The following is a 19,023-nucleotide window of genomic DNA, read 5'->3' on the forward strand; positions in this document are numbered from 1 at the left end:
GTAGGAGATAAGCCAAGGTGAGAAAAAGCTAAGACTCCGGCTTTTCCCGAGAAGATGAATGATGTGGCAAGGTAGTCACTGACTTTGGCGCTGGTTGATCGTAGGAATCCTTTCGGACAGATGACTACTGAAAGGTGGAGATCTGTAGAAAGGGAGCTTATTTACTTAATGCTTAAGATGATACGGGAACAACCACGTAAGGCCTTGGTGTGAAGATGATAGCGTCCGCGAGCTTGCTGTTGCTGGAGGAAGTCGTTCGAAACCTCCAAAGCCAAGGCACGAACACGAAGTTCGAGGTGGTGGATAAAGCGCAAATCCCCACGTTACCAAAAGTTAATGTATGGATACCATGCGTAATGAAGTCGAAGGATACACTGCAACTTCTGCAGAATCAGAATCCGATTGTGCTGCAATATCAGCAGGCTCAGCGCTATGATTCGAGCTCACCTGATATATATTTACAAATTAATTAAAAGACTCTTTAAAGTCCTTATCTAACCCTAAAAAACACAATGATAACAGAGGCCGACAGCATCTCAGACCCAGAAACCGGGCTATATATTTTCGAAGGAATTTGAAGCTATGAATCGAAATCTGGCCTCAAAATTTCTCTATCAGTTTTGCTTTTCGAGATATTCTAACCTAAGTGTCTAACCCCTAGAAACCACCGCTACCACACCACAAAATTTCAAAATACGATATCTCAGCGAAAAAATATTTGAGCAAACTCAACGCCATTTGAAAGAAGAAGACTTGTGTTTAGGCCCAATGCCTAACTTTTACCTGATTGACGGCGCCCCTCCCTAATGTTTTAATAATATTTCCAGCCACCCACACTCACGCCTACATTTGTGTGCATGCATGCACATGCATGCGTTTCATACACATGCACGTGTGTGTGCAGGTTGTCAGCACCCATGCACGTATATGTGGGGGTGGCTGTATGTGTGGCCTTTCCCCTCCTTAACAACAGAGGACTTTTTCTCGGCTTAGCGGTTGTCCTCAACGGGATAACCGGCCTCTTTTATGATCGACCGCCAAGCAGTTCACAACGCCCAGGATCACCATTATCATTTTTGCGACATTAAGGTAACATTATACCAATTGTATATTTTCCTTTTACTTCTAATTAAATAATATTTTATAACGAGGCAAATCTTCTTGTGTTTCTTTATTTCATTTCGAGACACCCATCAACCCGAGATCGACCCGTGTGCGCCATTCCCATTTCCGGTTTCCGATGCACTCAGGCCGAACATTGGTCCTCCTCACCAGGAACTGAAAGCACCTTTTTTATATATATACAGTCCACATATCAACCTGCACAGCATATTTTGATTATCAGAAAAATTGTTCCCAAAGATTATAAAAGGATTTGCCGCAGCAGCCAAACAACGAGAAAAGTGGGATTATATTATACACAAGTGACCAGAGCCACAGCATATCTGCCTACAAATTTTTTGTTAAAGGATTGCTACAGCACATTTTAGCAGAACCACCAGATCCACAGCAAAACAAATAATAAGAAGTAAGTGTTATATTTTTTTTTTTTGAGTGTTGTTTTTTTTGCAAAATAAATAAAAAAAGGACCCGTGTAGTGCGCGAAAAAATTAAAATCAAAAAAGAAGTGCAAAAGTGAAGTTATTTAGTGAGCACCATTTTTTTTCTTTCCAATTTCAAAAATTAAATCACTTGGTTTATTAATTTTATTTCGATCCTTGTGATTATCTGGTCTATCCCCCAACCAGTGGTAAGGTTTTCCTGACACAACACAAGGAAGAGGTTAACCTAACCTCACTTTCCGCACGATACCGAATAAGTTTGTTGTTGTTGTTTTTTTGCACATCCCAAACACATTAATTTCAATTAAATTAATTCAGGCGCTCACTTCTTGTAAAAAATTTATTTCTTTCTTCACCTTTTTCCGGTTATTTTCGATTTTCATTAGCAATATCGCACGCACTTTTTCATTTGTTCACAATACACTCATTTATCTGTGGACGTGGCGAGTGGTCCCCCCTTTTGTTGTTGCTACTGAGACCGAAAAGTCCAAAAATAAACCCTTTTTTGTTGTCGCTGTTGTGACAAAAAGTTGAAAAATAAACCTCTGTTGTTGTCGCTACCAAGACAAAAAGTCTGTGGTTACGCGGTGTAGGCTGTCATCCGTCCCATCTCTCTCCTTTTTTATACGTAGCTCTATGAATTTATATATTTAACCCGTACTTGGTATTGTATTCGATTATTGAATTGTATTTTTTATATTGAAGTATCCCTAGAATCAATGCATTGTATCTACCTTTAAAGTTCCCATTGGGTCTCCTCATGGCGTGTGGCAGCCTCCATCGCGCAAAATCCACCAAATTTAATTCGCCGCAAATACAGGATGGCGATATGGCATGATCTCCAACCTGTCAGAAAACCACCACCTTTGTGACAATATCTGAAATTTTGTTCAACAGTTCTTAACAATAGTTTTTACGTGCGAAATTGTATATAATTCTGTGAATATTAACGATTACGCATTGAAAGTGTTTTAAATAAAAATTGCTTGATATAAAACGACTGCGGTGAAACTTACAGCGAAAGAAAGGTAAAAGCATAAAATACCAACAGCAAAGGGACAACCAAGCAGCCAAGTCACGACCACAAAAATCGCGATCCATGCTCTTTTACATATATGTCTGCGTTTTAGATGCATAAACGTTTAAATATATGCACATTTCGCAGCATAATTCAAGCTTTTAGTTAAATAAGCTGTAAAAATTCCAAGTGAAATTGAATTGGGTTATCGTTGCGAACAGGGGTAAAATCAATTTCCAACTGACTTAAAAAAACCACCGCTGCAGCTGCTGTGTTAATTAGTTTGCAATCAATTTTGTACAAAGAACATCAGGCTTTTACACAGGTATAAGCCGTAATAATTGGTAAATTGCAGGAGAAAAAAGGTTGAAGAAAGTTTTTGCACAACATTCGCGAACCAAGGAGCATCTGCCAGATTTATTGTCAGCGCCATCTCATTCAACCACCTCGCCACCACATCATCGCAATCACCGTATTTGCAGCAGGAGGACCCCTACAACAGGTGAGTTCTATAACACCCCGCCCAGTTTATCTAATGGTCCTTCGTCGCCATTGACGAAACCAGCCTCTCAACAATATACAAACACGTACTTATATTAAGCATATTCCCCCGGAAAATTTGGCGGCTCCCGCCAAATAATCTTTTCCCGCCAAATGTAAGCCTTTTCGCGCCAAGAGTAATATTTTCCCGCCAAAAATAAAGTTATATATATATATATATACATTCCCACTAATACTTTTACAAAGTTAACTTTGTCCCTTGCGGTATAATATAAATACATATCCCTACAGCACTATTACTCGGGATACCCAGCAGCAAATTCGGCCACATTTTCATAGTTTAAATTACCCAGCAGTAAAATCTGCCCAACTGGTCCCAGACTATTCCCAATTGAGTCTAACTGGTCCTAACCTACCCACTCTTGACCGATAGGAAAGCTTCTGCCTTTGGTATTCCCTCATAAATAAACACCAGGCAGTCCCAAAATAACAAAAATTGCTAAAATAAAATTAAGCAAGTCCCTCTTTAGAATGACTACCGTGGTCGAAAATAAATTTATATCCGAAACGGATATCTTTTCGGATTACTGCGCTCGGTTCGGCATAACCGAGATCCAAGATAACACCGAGGCATCCCTAAAAATAATAGATAAAAATATCGATGTGTTCTGGGAACGGGTACAAAGCGCATATGACGCCGTCGTAGAGTCAGATGACAACGAACTTTCCGACGACTTTAAGGCCTCAGCCTTCAATAAATACCGCGCCTGCCTTATAGCATACGAAGACACAAAGGCAAGAATAGGCGATCAGCTCCAGCTAAGGGTACTAAGCAATCCCGTCCCCGCTACAACTACCACTCCCCAAGAAAATTCCGGGATGCACCTCAAAGTACCCGCCTGTGACACCGAAGTCTTTTACGAGAGTTATGATCAATGGCCGTCCTTCCGTGACATGTTCACGGCGGTCTATATCAACCACCCCATACTATCGAGCGCCCAAAAACTGTACCACCTCGGGTACAAAACCCAAGGAAAAGCCGGCCAGATAGTAAAGCAATTTCCACTGAGTGATGACAACTTTGCTCTGGCTTGGGAAGCTCTTAAATCCCGTTATGAAAATAAAAGAGTCCTGGTCGACAATCAAATAAAAGTCCTCATGAACCTCAAGCCCATTCCGACTGAAAACAGCGAAGACATCCAGCGATTGCAATCCTCCGTTAATAACTGTCTCCAGATATTAGCAACCCAACAAGTATCGACAGACAGTTGGGACCCCATCTTAATATATCTGGTAACCTCAAAAATACCGGAAAATACAGTTGCGCTTTGGGAGCAATCTTTAAGCTCCAGACGATACCTACCCAACTGGGCCCAAATGGAACAGTTTCTGACTACTCGCTACGAGATAGTGGAAAGGGTGGATAAATGGCGACCAGCCAAATCCCGATATAATCCACCCTCCACTAATTTCTCAAAGCCTCCCTCAAGTCAAACCAATCCCCAGTTCAGGCAGGCTCAAACCCCTAACCAAAACCGCAACCCCCCGCAGAACAACAACTATTCTTAAAATCGCACAAATGCTCATGTGGCCGAGCATCAAAAAGTATACGCCTGCAGAAAGTGCAAGCAGAACTCCCACACGCTACAAAGCTGCTTGCATTACAAAAAGCTGGCAATCCCTGAACGGAAAAAATTCGTGAGAGAAAGCAATCTCTGCGAAAACTGCCTGTCCCAAACCCACCTCGTAAAAGATTGCACAAGCACAAGAACGTGTATCTACTGCCAAGGTCGCCACAACTCCACCCTCCACGATACCGGAATATCACACCAAACCAATGGCCCTCGAAGAGCGGCAGCCCAGGTGGCAACTAGTCAGGACGTTACCAACCCAGATCCCAACGAGGAACTTCCCACCACCTCAAACGCTGCCCGCATCAAATCGTTGCATACAGAAAACGATAGCAAGATTATTCTCCCCACAGCGATAGTGTCCATAGACCACCGAGGGGACTGCTTCAGGCTCAGAGCCTTAGTGGATCAAGGGTCAGAACGTAGCTTCATCTCGTCGAAAGCTCAAATGAAGCTAGGCCTCCAATATACCCACTCCCTATTTGAAATATCGGGAATGGGAGGCGGAGTAGTACAAACCTCCAACAAGCTATGCTCACTGACCCTAGTCTCAAATGATCACAAGGTGAAAATAAAGGCCCAGGCAATAGTGCTACCTCGGCTCACTAGGCAACTCCCAACACTCAGGCTAAATAACGACCAAATGCGTAAATGGTCCCATCTCAAGCTAGCAGACCAGAACACTCAGAACCCCTCCCAAATTGATCTGGTATTAGGCAGTGACCTTATCCCACAAATAATGTTAAATGGCATAGAAAAGATCTCGCCCACACTGCTAGCACAAAACACGATATTTGGCTGGATAATAAGTGGTCAAACCCCCGAAAAGGTCGGATCACACTCCTCTCAAGCGTGGGAAATGACGAATGTTCAGCTGAATGAACAGCTAAGGCAATTCTGGGAAATCGAAGAAATACCCAGAACGCGAATGGAAACCCCAGAAGATAAAATGTGCGAAGACTTTTATCAAAGCACAACCACTCGCATGGATGACGGTCGATATATGGTTCGGCTCCCCTTTAAACCAACATTCCCGAACGATATCGACCTAGGTCAGTCCCGTACTGCAGCCCTACGTTAGTTCCATGGCATGGAACGTACTCTCGCAAAAAAGGGCGATCTCAAGCAGCAATACGACCAGGTACTCGAGGAATATCTGTCCCTAGGCCACATGGAAGAATGCAGTCCCAATGAAATAAAATCCCTGGGTAAATACTGCTCATTCTATCTCCCTCACCATGCAGTCGTAAGGCCAGACAAAAAGACAACAAAAGTCAGAGTTGTGTTCAACGCCTCCAAAAAGTCGGGTTCCGGTCACTCCCTCAACGATGTTTTATGTACCGGACCAACCCTCCAACCCGATCTCCGACTTATGTTGCTGAAGTGGCGAACATATAAATATGTGTTTAATGGCGACGTCAAGAAAATGTACCGCCAAATTCTCTTGCACCCCGATGACCGAGACTACCAACGGATAATATTCCGATTTCCATCCACGCGCAGCCCCAATACTGAAATCCGAGACGTATGTTGATGATATTTTATCTGGCAGTCATGATCTCCAATCAGCCGAGCAATCCCTAACAGAGACTATAGACGCTCTCAATTCAGCCGGCTTTCCCCTAAAAAAGATCACGGCAAACCATCCCGACATCCTCCAAAAAATATCAAAAACTGATCTGCTGGAAACAAACTTTCTCGAGTTCGAAAAACTAGCACCGCCAAGACCCTGGGCATCCAGTGGAACGCCGTAACGGATACATTCTCGTATACCGTCGACTCAAATCCGGCATCCACTGCAGCCACGAAGCGGCATATTCTCTCCTCCATAGCAAAACTTTTCGATCCCGCAGGGTGGCTAACGCCAATTATGATCCAAGCAAAAATCTTTATGCAACAGCTATGGCTAGACGGGACTGACTGGGATGAGCCAGTGAAACCCCTCCGTCTCATCAAGTGGGCGCAGTTCGCCGAAAATCTCCCAACGATCTCGGATATTCAAATATCACGCTGGATAAACTACCACCCCGATAAACCAGTTGAGCTCCATGGCTTCTGCGACGCCTCGGAAAAGGCTTATTGCGCGACACTTTACGTAAGAACCACCGTAGGAACTCAAGTATTCTCTCACCTTTTAGTCTCTAAAGGGAAAGTGGCCCCCCTAAAAACCACAAGTTTGCCACGACTAGAGTTATGCGGCGCGGTCTTACTAGCCAAGTTAGTCGCAGTTGTCCAATCCCATCTCGGCCTCAATCAGCGAAAGTTAACACTGTGGTCGGACTCCGAAATCGTTTTAGCCTGGCTTGAGAAACCACCTCACTCCTGGAAAACCTATGTCTCCAATCGAACTGCGCAGATCATCGACCTCATCGGCAATTCCACTTGGCGAGATGTACGCAGCAAGGATAATCCCGCAGAAATGGGCACCAGAGGATGCACCCCACTCGAGCTAGCTAGCTCATCGCTATGGTGGAATGGCCCAGAGTGGCTTTCCCGACCCCCCGAGGACTGGCTAACACCAACGGCCAGGAATATTGTACCCCCCCAACTTCGCCGAGTCGAATCACTGCATGCAGCGGAAGAGTCAGAAGACTTATTGGAACGGTTCTCCTCCTATCCCCGCGCCCTACGCGTAACAGCGTACATGTTGAAATTTGTAACTCGGCTGAGAAATGCTGTAGGACGCAATCGTACCCCTAACGATCCCGCCCTCTCTTACGCCGACGTCATGCGCGCGAAAAACCGTCTGCTGAACTTGACTCAGTCGAGATTCTTCGCTTCCGAAAGAGCCTCCCTCGAAAATTCAAAACCAATCGGAAAGCGAAGTCCACTACTGGCACTTGACCCCTTCCTGGATACAAACGGGATTCTCCGTGCCAACGGAAGATTAGTAAACGCCGACATGACCTACAATGAGTGCCATCCCATCATTCTCCCCGAAAAGGCTAGATTTACTACCCTTTATATAAGGTTTCTGCACGAGAGCTTCCTTCATGCGGAAGTCCGCCTCCTGCAACAAGCTATGAGGCAGGAATTCTATACCCCCCGACTCAAACCTCAGCTGAAAAAATGTATTTTCCATTGTAAAGTCTGCACCATCCATAAGCGACAAACGCAATCCCAAATAATGGCAGCTTTACCCCCCGAACGATGCACTTTCGCGCCCCCCTTCACTACTACTGGCGTAGAATTCGCCGGCCCGTTCCGAATAAAAGCTTCGATGCTCCGATCTCCAACACTCGTAAAAGGCTATGTGGCCGTTTTCGTTTGCTTCACCACCAAAGCCATCCATTTGGAATTGTGTTCGGATCTCACCAGTAAGGCTTTCCTCGCTGCCTTCGCCCGGTTTGTAGGGCGTCGAGGGTACCCGAAACAAATGATGAGCGACAACGGCACAACATTCATTGGGGCTAAGCGAGCTACCGAAGTAGAGTTCGTCACCTTCCTCAACGAAGTCTCGACAGATATTGTCCAAAAGTATGCGCCACAAGGCATCGATTGGAAATTTATACCTCCCGGCGCACCCCACATGGGCGGATTATGGGAATCTGCCGTCAAAAGCCTTAAAATCCATCTTAAACGGGTCGCCGGAACACACTGCTTCACCTTTGCAGAATTCTCGACTCTATTAATTCGTATCGAGGCCGTTCTCAATTCTCGTCCTATCCCCCGCTTTCTCAGGACCCAGCGGATCTCACCGCCCTCACCGCCCCGAGCCGAACTATGAACACCTCTCTCTAATCAACCGTTGGGACCGGTTGAAAGTTTTACATCACCAATTCAGCAAACGCTGGAAGAATGACTATCTCATGGAGTTACATAAGCGGTATCGATGGCAAACCGCTCAACCTCCCCCTAAAATCGGCAATCTAGTCGTCATTAAGGAAGACAACCTACCCCCTACCGAATGGCGCCTAGGACGCGTGGAAGACACCCATATAGGAAGAGACGGCCATATCCGAGTAGTCAACGTACGCACGCAAAACGGTGTGCTCACCAGGCCTATCACAAAATTGTGTTTCCTGCCACCAGCGGAACCTAATTCAACCTCGTATGGTCCCCTATCATCTCCCGACCTAACTACAGTCCACTAAGATTAAAGATTGACACCATCTCAGAACATAACTGAACCATCCCGTATCTCTCACAATCAGTCTCTAACCTGGCGATTCCTCTCAGACATACCACTAATGTGCATTCATATCCTCTCCTTTCACAGATGGATCGTCAGCGCCCTCCGGTTCCCACACCGCGTCGCTCGCTGGAATCGCGAGTCGTAGTACCCGCAGCCCGACACGTCGCATCACCCCCGCGGAGGCTGATTACCGCAAATGTCGTCTCTGTTTGCAGCATCACGCGCTTTTGGTGTGCCCTCTCTTTCAGGCAATGCCCACGCATCAGCGGTTGGTTATAGTCAAGGCACACCAATTCTGTAGCAACTGTTTGGCATTATCGCATCGGACCAACCAATGCACATCTACTGAATGATGCCGGGACTGCGGGGCTTCCACCACACCATGCAACACGGCGGCACCGGAGGCCGCCAAGCACCCACCGAAGAGGAGTCTCATCCACAACCACGCCGTCGCGTTGCTACACATCACCGTCGTCGTCGTCAACAGCAGCCTGCGAGGTCGCCTCGGCGCACGCCTACCGCGCATCCAACCCCGCGACGCAGCGTCGGGGAGCGTACCATCCGGTGCCCCGCGACCGGCTTGCGCACCGCCACATACAAAACGAAGGTGGGAAAAATCCTGATCCAGGAAGCAGTACGCGCCTTGCAGGAGCTGAAGCACACATTAGGCGCTTAGTGCGCCTAGGCGGCACAGGATGGTTACGCGGTGTAGGCTGTCATCCGTCCCATCTCTCTCCTTTTTTATACGTAGCTCTATGAATTTATATATTTAACCCGTACTTGGTATTATATTCGATTATTGAATTGTATTGTATCGAATATCTATGAATTTATATATAACCCGTATCTTGCATTGTATTCGATTATTGAATTGTATTTTTTATATTGAAGTATCCCTAGAATCAATGCATTGTATCTACCTTTAAAGTTCCCATTGGGTCTTCTCATGGCGTGTGGCAGCCTCCATCGCGCAAAATCCACCAAATTTAATTCGCCGCAAATACAGGATGGCGATATGGCATGATCGCCAACCTGTATTTGCGGCGAATTAAATTTGGTGGATTTTGCGCGATGGAGGCTGCCACACGCCATGAGGAGACCCAATGGGAACTTTAAAGGTAGATACAATGCATTGATTCTAGGGATACTTCAATATAAAAAATACAATTCAATAATCGAATACAATGCAAGATACGGGTTATATATAAATTCATAGATATTCGATACAATACAATTCAATAATCGAATATAATACCAAGTACGGGTTAAATATATAAATTCATAGAGCTACGTATAAAAAAGGAGAGAGATGGGACGGATGACAGCCTACACCGCGTAACCATCCTGTGCCGCCTAGGCGCACTAAGCGCCTAATGTGTGCTTCAGCTCCTGCAAGGCGCGTACTGCTTCCTGGATCAGGATTTTTCCCACCTTCGTTTTGTATGTGGCGGTGCGCAAGCCGGTCGCGGGGCACCGGATGGTACGCTCCCCGACGCTGCGTCGCGGGGTTGGATGCGCGGTAGGCGTGCGCCGAGGCGACCTCGCAGGCTGCTGTTGACGACGACGACGGTGATGTGTAGCGACGCGGCGGCGTGGTTGTGGATGAGACTCCTCTTCGGTGGGTGCTTGGCGGCCTCCGGTGCCGCCGTGTTGCATGGTGTGGTGGAAGCCCCCGCAGTCCCGGCATCATTCAGTAGATGTGCATTGGTTGGTCCGATGCGATAATGCCAAACAGTTGCTACAGAATTGGTGTGCCTTGACTATAACCAACCGCTGATGCGTGGGCATTGCCTGAAATAGAGGGCACACCAAAAGCGCGTGATGCTGCAAACAGAGACGACATTTGCGGTAATCAGCCACCGCGGGGGTGATGCGACGTGTCGGGCTGCGGGTACTACGACTCGCGATTCCAGCGAGCGACGCGGTGTGGGAACCGGAGGGCGCTGACGATCCATCTGTGAAAGGAGAGGATATGAATGCACATTAGTGGTATGTCTGAGAGGAATCGCCAGGTTAGAGACTGATTGTGAGAGATACGGGATGGTTCAGTTATGTTCTGAGATGGTGTCAATCTTTAATCTTAGTGGACTGTAGTTAGGTCGGGAGATGATAGGGGACCATACGAGGTTGAATTAAGTTCCGCTGGTGGCAGGAAACACAATTTTGTGATAGGCCTGGTGAGCACACCGTTTTGCGTGCGTACGTTGACTACTCGGATATGGCCGTCTCTTCCTATATGGGTGTCTTCCACGCGTCCTAGGCGCCATTCGGTAGGGGGTAGGTTGTCTTCCTTAATGACGACTAGATTGCCGATTTTAGGGGGAGGTTGAGCGGTTTGCCATCGATACCGCTTATGTAACTCCATGAGATAGTCATTCTTCCAGCGTTTGCTGAATTGGTGATGTAAAACTTTCAACCGGTCCCAACGGTTGATTAGAGAGAGGTGTTCATAGTTCGGCTCGGGGCGGTGAGGGCGGTGAGATCCGCTGGGTCCTGAGAAAGCGGGGGATAGGACGAGAATTGAGAACGGCCTCGATACGAATTAATAAAGTCGAGAATTCTGCAAAGGTGAAGCAGTGTGTTCCGGCGACCCGTTTAAGATGGATTTTAAGGCTTTTGACGGCAGATTCCCATAATCCGCCCATGTGGGGTGCGCCGGGAGGTATAAATTTCCAATCGATGCCTTGTGGCGCATACTTTTGGACAATATCTGTCGAGACTTCGTTGAGGAAGGTGACGAACTCTACTTCGGTAGCTCGCTTAGCCCCAATGAATGTTGTGCCGTTGTCGCTCATCATTTGTTTCGGGTACCCTCGACGCCCTACAAACCGGGCGAAGGCAGCGAGGAAAGCCTTACTGGTGAGATCCGAACACAATTCCAAATGGATGGCTTTGGTGGTGAAGCAAACGAAAACGGCCACATAGCCTTTTACGAGTGTTGGAGATCGGAGCATCGAAGCTTTTATTCGGAACGGGCCGGCGAATTCTACGCCAGTAGTAGTGAAGGGGGGCGCGAAAGTGCATCGTTCGAGGGGTAAAGCTGCCATTATTTGGGATTGCGTTTGTCGCTTATGGATGGTGCAGACTTTACAATGGAAAATACATTTTTTCAGCTGAGGTTTGAGTCGGGGGGTATAGAATTCCTGCCTCATAGCTTGTTGCAGGAGGCGGACTTCCGCATGAAGGAAGCTCTCGTGCAGAAACCTTATATAAAGGGTAGTAAATCTAGCCTTTTCGGGGAGAATGATGGGATGGCACTCATTGTAGGTCATGTCGGCGTTTACTAATCTTCCGTTGGCACGGAGAATCCCGTTTGTATCCAGGAAGGGGTCAAGTGCCAGTAGTGGACTTCGCTTTCCGATTGGTTTTGAATTTTCGAGGGTGGCTCTTTCGGAAGCGAAGAATCTCGACTGAGTCAAGTTCAGCAGACGGTTTTTCGCGCGCATGACGTCGGCGTAAGAGAGGGCGGGATCGTTAGGGGTACGATTGCGTCCTACAGCATTTCTCAGCCGAGTTACAAATTTCAACATGTACGCTGTTACGCGTAGGGCGCGGGGATAGGAGGAGAACCGTTCCAATAAGTCTTCTGACTCTTCCGCTGCATGCAGTGATTCGACTCGGCGAAGTTGGGGGGGTACAATATTCCTGGCCGTTGGTGTTGGCCAGTCCTCGGGGGGTCGGGAAAGCCACTCTGGGCCATTCCACCATAGCGATGAGCTAGCTAGCTCGAGTGGGGTGCATCCTCTGGGCCCATTTCTGCGGGATTATCCTTGCTGCGTACATCTCGCCAAGTGGAATTGCCGATGAGGTCGATGATCTGCGCAGTTCGATTGGAGACATAGGTTTTCCAAGAGTGAGGTGGTTTCTCAAGCCAGGCTAAAACGATTTCGGAGTCCGACCACAGTGTTAACTTTCGCTGATTGAGGCCGAGATGGGATTGGACAACTGCGACTAACTTGGCTAGTAAGACCGCGCCGCATAACTCTAGTCGTGGCAAACTTGTGGTTTTTAGGGGGGCCACTTTCCCTTTAGAGACTAAAAGGTGAGAGAATACTTGAGTTCCTACGGTGTTTCTTACGTAAAGTGTCGCGCAATAAGCCTTTTCCGAGGCGTCGCAGAAGCCAAGGAGCTCAACTGGTTTATCGGGGTGGTAGTTTATCCAGCGTGATATTTGAATATCCGAGATCGTTGGGAGATTTTCGGCGAACTGCGCCCACTTGATGAGACGGAGGGGTTTCACTGGCTCATCCCAGTCAGTCCCGTCTAGCCATAGCTCTTGCATAAAGATTTTTGCTTGGATCATAATTGGCGTTAGCCACCCTGGGGGATCGAAAAGTTTTGCTATGGAGGAGAGAATATGCCGCTTCGTGGCTGCAGTGGATGCCGGATTTGAGTTGACGGTATACGAGAATGTATCCGTTACGGCGTTCCACTGGATGCCCATGCATGATCGCCAACCTGTCAGAAAACCACCACCTTTGTGACAATATCTGAAATTTTGTCCAACAGTTCTTAACAATAGTTTTTACGTGCGAAATTGTATATAATTCTGTGAATATTAACGATTACGCATTGAAAGTGTTTTAAATAAAAATTGCTTGATATAAAACGACTGCGGTGAAACTTACAGCGAAAGAAAGGTAAAAGCATAAAATACCAACAGCAAAGGGACAACCAAGCAGCCAAGTCACGACCACAAAAATCGCGATCCATGCTCTTTTACATACATGTCTGCGTTTTAGATGCATAAACGTTTAAATATATGCACATTTTGCAGAATAATTCAAGCTTTTAGTTAAATAAGCTGTAAAAATTCCAAGTGAAATTGAATTGGGTTATCGTTGCGAACAGGGGTAAAATCAATTTCCAATTGACTTAAAAAAACCACCGCTGCAGCTGCTTTGTTAATTAGTTTGCAATCAATTTTGTACAAAGAACATCAGGCTTTTACACAGGTATAAGCCGTAATAATTGGTAAATTGCAGGAGAAAAAAGGTTGAAGAAAGTTTTTGGACAACATTCGCGAACCAAGGAGCATCTGCCAGATTTATTGTCAGCGCCATCTCATTCAACCACCCCGCCACCACATCATCGCAATCACCGTATTTGCAGCAGGAGGACCCCTACAACAGGTGAGATCTATAACACCCCGCCCAGTTTATCTAGTCTGCAATAAACAAAATAAATAATAAACTTCGAAGTTCAATAGTTTTTATTTAGGGCTGGGCAGGCATTTTAAATCTGAAGAGTTCTATTTTTCTAATCGGAAATTTTCTCGTTAATAAACGTAAATAAAACAATGGAAACCTACATCCGTTTAGCAGAATCAATCGCAGAGTTTGATAAAGATTACAGCCTTATTCCGGAGAGCGACCATAGCAAACACGCCCTTGCAAGACAGCAGGAAGAGTTGCGGCTCTTGTGGAAGAAGGTAAAGTCTGCGTTTGATTCGCTATTGGGATCTGATGAGGTGTCAGCGGATGACGTTATGGCGATCAGAAAGATGCAAAAGGCAGCATACGCAATCTACGTGCGATGTTCAGCTTCTATATCTGCTGAGGCAGAAAAATACGAGAAGGATGAAAAGAACGTCAACCCTGAGCAAGAACCTCATGGGCATAAAATTCGCCTCCCCGCTTGCGACACGGAAGTTTTTATAGGGGATTATCTGTCTTGGCCAAATTTTCGCGACCTTTTCACGGTAATATATATAAACAATTCCAGCTTGAAAGGGGTGAAAAGTTATTCCATCTCAACAACAAAACGCAGGGCGAAGCAAAAGATATCGTTAAAAAATGCCCTCTCACAAATGAAGGCTTCGAGATGGCCTGGAAAAACTTGTGTGAAAGATACGGGAACAAACGTATCTTAGTTAACACACAACTACAAATTTTATTTAACTTAAAAAAGGTAGAAAGTGAGTGTGGCAGTTCAATAAAAAAGCTACAAAATGATATAAATAATTGTATTTCGTTCCTCAAATGCCACAAAATTGACACGTCGAATTGGGATGCAATACTGACTTATTTATGCTCAACCAAGTTACCAGAGAGCACGCTTCTGCGAGTTAACCCCAGTAGAAAGGATTAAATTTATTAAATCCACAGGTGGCTGCCTGAATTGCTTATCCCCAGGTCACACCGTGACGAAGTGCACCAGTGCCTACAACTGTTCCAAATGCCACTCTCTTCACCACACGCTCCTGCATGCGGATACATCCCAGCACACGGCTGTACGCAATCCTTTCAAAGATGCGGATAATATCCCAACCACATCAGCACAGGCGCGACAATCTTCAAACCAGAATGTAAAATCCTGTCATGCCAATTCCAGCACAGGCGTGCTATTAGGAACTGCTCGCGTACTCATTCACCATAATGGTACCGACTTCTCCGCGCGGGCATTAATTGATTCAGGGTCTGAATGTTCTTTCATGTCAGAAAGACTGAAACGCAGAATCAATTTGCCGGCGAGGAAAATGCATGCCCAAGTGTCGGGCATCACCAATGCAGTATCTGCTCAAGTTAGAGAGGCATCCACCATCGAATTACGTTCACCAGTGGATCCATGCTTCAGCTTGACTACTCCAGTTATGATTCTAGCCAAACTTACTGGGAATCTGCCATCCTTCCATATCAACACGATGACTATGCAGGCATTCCCAGACTTGGTTCTGGCAGATAAGAGGTTCTACGTCAACGAAGATGTAGACCTCATACTTGGTGGAGACATATATCCCCAAATTATAATGAGCGGTCTGAAAAAGAATGTACTTAATACACTTCTGGCCCAAGAGACAGTGTTCGGTTGGATACTAACCGGTCGAGTTAAAGCACCGAGTCCAACGAAGAGCATCGTGTCATTTTACAACGAGGTTGCATTGGACAACCAATTAAAAGCTTTCTGGGAGATAGAAAATGTTCCCAAAAATAAAATGCTTAATGAGGAAGAAAGGTATTGCGAACAGTTATTTAGGGAAACGGCAAAACGTGATGAAAATGGGAGGTATACAGTTTCGCTACCATTCAGGCGGGGACCGTCCCTAAAGCGCGCATGTTCACAATTCTTCAGAAATGAGGGACGATTACTGAAAAACCAAGATTTATGGAAAGAGTATGTTCGGGCGTTGTCAGAATACGAAACAGTGGGACATATGAGAAAAATCAAGGATAATATACCATCCGACGATTCGGATAATTATTTCCTGCCGCATCACGCCGTTGTAAAGGCGGAAAGTACCACTACCAAGGTGCGCGTCGTCTTCAATGCGTCAAGTCCTACGGAAAATGGCACTAGTCTAAACGACATACTCCACCCAGGTCCAGTACTCCAAGCGGACTTGCCCATTTTAATTCTACGTTGGAGACTGTACCGCTCTGTCTTTAATAGCGACATAGAAAAGATGTATAGGCAGATTTAGGTGACCGATAATCACGCCAAATTTCAAAGAATTGTCCATCGAACATCCCCCAACGAACCCATCAGTCTTTACGAACTAAAGACTGTCACATTTCGTGTAAACTGCGCCCTCTACCTCGCGATACGGTCACTTCTACAATTGGCTGATGATGTAGAAAATACGCACCCAATAGCATCGGGTATATTACGAGAAAGTATGTATGTCGACGACGTTTTATCTGGAGGACATACAATAGCGTCAACCATCAGAGCAAGAAACGAGATTCGCGAAGCATTACACTCAGCTGGCTTTCCATTGCGCAAGTGGACATCAAATTGTGAGGAAATCCTTCAGGTCATCCCCAAAACGGATTTGCTCAGCGAGGACTTCCTAGCGTTTGAAGAGGCTAGCTCGGTGAAGGCACTCGGAATACGATGGAACGCGCACTCAGACATGTTTTACTTTACAGCAGGAGTTTTAGGGAATGGCGAGAACACCACCAAACGCGCAATCCTATCCGCTATAGCCAAACTTTTCGACCCTTTAGGCTGGCTTGCACCAATGGTCATAGTGGCAAAAATACTAATGCAGCATATCTGGTTAGAGGGCATCGGGTGGGACGAACCTGTCTCCCCAACTACCTTAGAACGGTGGGAAAATTTCACCCAACACTATAACGAAATAGATAACATTAGGATACCGCGATGGGTAAATTTTACGCCCGAGGACGACATCGAAATACATGGTTTTTGCGATGCATCGGAAAAGGCATATGCAGCAGCAATCTACATGCGCGTAAAAAGGGACGATAAAATTTTCATAAATCTCTTGCTAGCCAAAACCCGAGTAGCCCCGGTGGAAACCATCTCACTACCACGTTTAGAACTTTGCGGCGCCGTGCTGCTCGCAGAAATCATGGAATCAAAATTCCGAAACATTCATTTGGGGCCAGCAAAAGTTCACCTCTGGACGGATTCAACCATCGTACTCGCATGGATAAGAAAGCCGCCCTGTTCCTGGTCAACCTTCGTCGCACACCGAATCACTAAGATCATCGATATGGTCGGTAGCAAGGACTGGCTTCACGTGGACTGGGAATCTAATCCAGCGGATCTAGGAAGCAGATGACTACTTGCATCAGAGTTGGTCAACAATTCGTTGTGGTGGCAGGGACCTTCTTGGCTGCAAGAAGACAATTCCCACTGGCCAGGACAAGAGACCGAATACAAAACGTCCGCTGAGGAGATGAGGGAACAAACATATGCCACGACAAGGGTAGATCAATACATTGCCCTGGAATTTTACAGCCAACATTTGTGAGATCACATACAAGTTGGAAACCAAAGCCGATTGTAAACTGATGGGAATGTTTGAAGTGTAGAATAGTTTGATGGGATAACTGCTGTATTGGCCACGATAACGTGCCTGACTTAATTCGCAAATCTACTCGGAAGCCTTGGAAGTATATGACGACAGCAAATACCACAACAGTTGCTAATAAATTTATCAAATTTGGCAAATTCTGACGATAGAAAGCTTCACGAAACGCACGTACTTTGTCAGTTCGTGTCGCCATCAAGTGGAATAATGCAATTACAGCATCTTAAAATTCTGTGCCTCTGCCAGGTGTCACCGTAGTTGATGAGAATGCTTTCCACACAATAGTTTCACAAATGCTTGTGGCAATAAAACAACAAATACCGGAACCTAAGCCATAGCCTTCTTGCAGCAGCTCATCAAGCAGTAATACAATTAAGCGCAGCAAATAGTTATATAATAATTAGCAAACATACACCAGCGCCAATTTCCGATGGATCACCATACATTCCAGTCAGAACATAGACGATAGCTTGACCAATTGTTAAAACCATGCCAAAGAATTTTTGGGTACCATTAAATAAAGCACGATCTTTAGGCGTATCACCGATTTCAATGATTTTGGCTCCTGCCAGCAGTTGCATAATCAAACCGGATGTCACAATTGGTGACATACCCAATTCCATAAGTGTACCACGATTCGAAGCCAAAATCACACGTATCCAATAAAATGGATCAGCTGAGTCCGAGCTCATAATACCGAAAAGCGGGATTTGGCAACAAACTAAGTAGAAGTGTTATATATACCGGAAACGAAATAAAAAATAAAGAAGAAATTAGTAGAGCTGTAGAAGAGGAAGATATTATAAGAATTTATCAATATACTTACCAAACCACGTTATACTCGTCCGGATGAAAATTCATTCAATATGTGTGTATCCATATTTCATGAATGAATGACATTTCTGAATGAACAAAGAAAGGTTGCCACTCGTACAACATTTTCCTCCAGCCGTGAACACGTTGGAAGCGATCCACGGGAATCAGGATTCGGATCCTTAAGCGCAACAAGTCCGATTGTTTAGGACGCGGTCTAGGTAAGGTGTCCTACACCTCTTGTCAACAGCCATGGTTCGGGACACACAAGACGAACCGGAATCAATAAGGGGCCGAATACCGTCATTCCGCTTATTTATATAAAAAAAAAAAAAACATATTTAAGAAGTATCGATGAGACAGCAAAATTTGTTTCTGGCAGATACAGCGAAATATAAAATATAAATTTTTCCTTTATATCGCATAAAATTTTGCTGTCCAAACATCTTTTGTGGCGGGCAGGAAAATTGTTGGTTTTTAGCACCAACAACACAAATAACAACGACTCAAAAGAGCCCACATTCTACAATCTCTACCCGGTTCGGTACCAAAACGTGCGAACCGGAACTCGTAAATGCTTATTT

General features: G+C 45.6%; 1 pseudogene; it reads right to left on the bottom strand.

Moving 5' to 3' along the window:
* Window positions 1–333: 333 nt before the first annotated feature.
* On the bottom strand, window positions 334–18,348 carry LOC137254258 (protein transport protein Sec61 subunit alpha pseudogene; annotated as a pseudogene).
* Window positions 18,349–19,023: the final 675 nt, after the last annotated feature.

The sequence above is a fragment of the Eurosta solidaginis genome, chromosome 5, assembly GCF_040869045.1.
Source record: "Eurosta solidaginis isolate ZX-2024a chromosome 5, ASM4086904v1, whole genome shotgun sequence".
NCBI classification, from domain to species: Eukaryota; Metazoa; Arthropoda; class Insecta; order Diptera; family Tephritidae; genus Eurosta; species Eurosta solidaginis.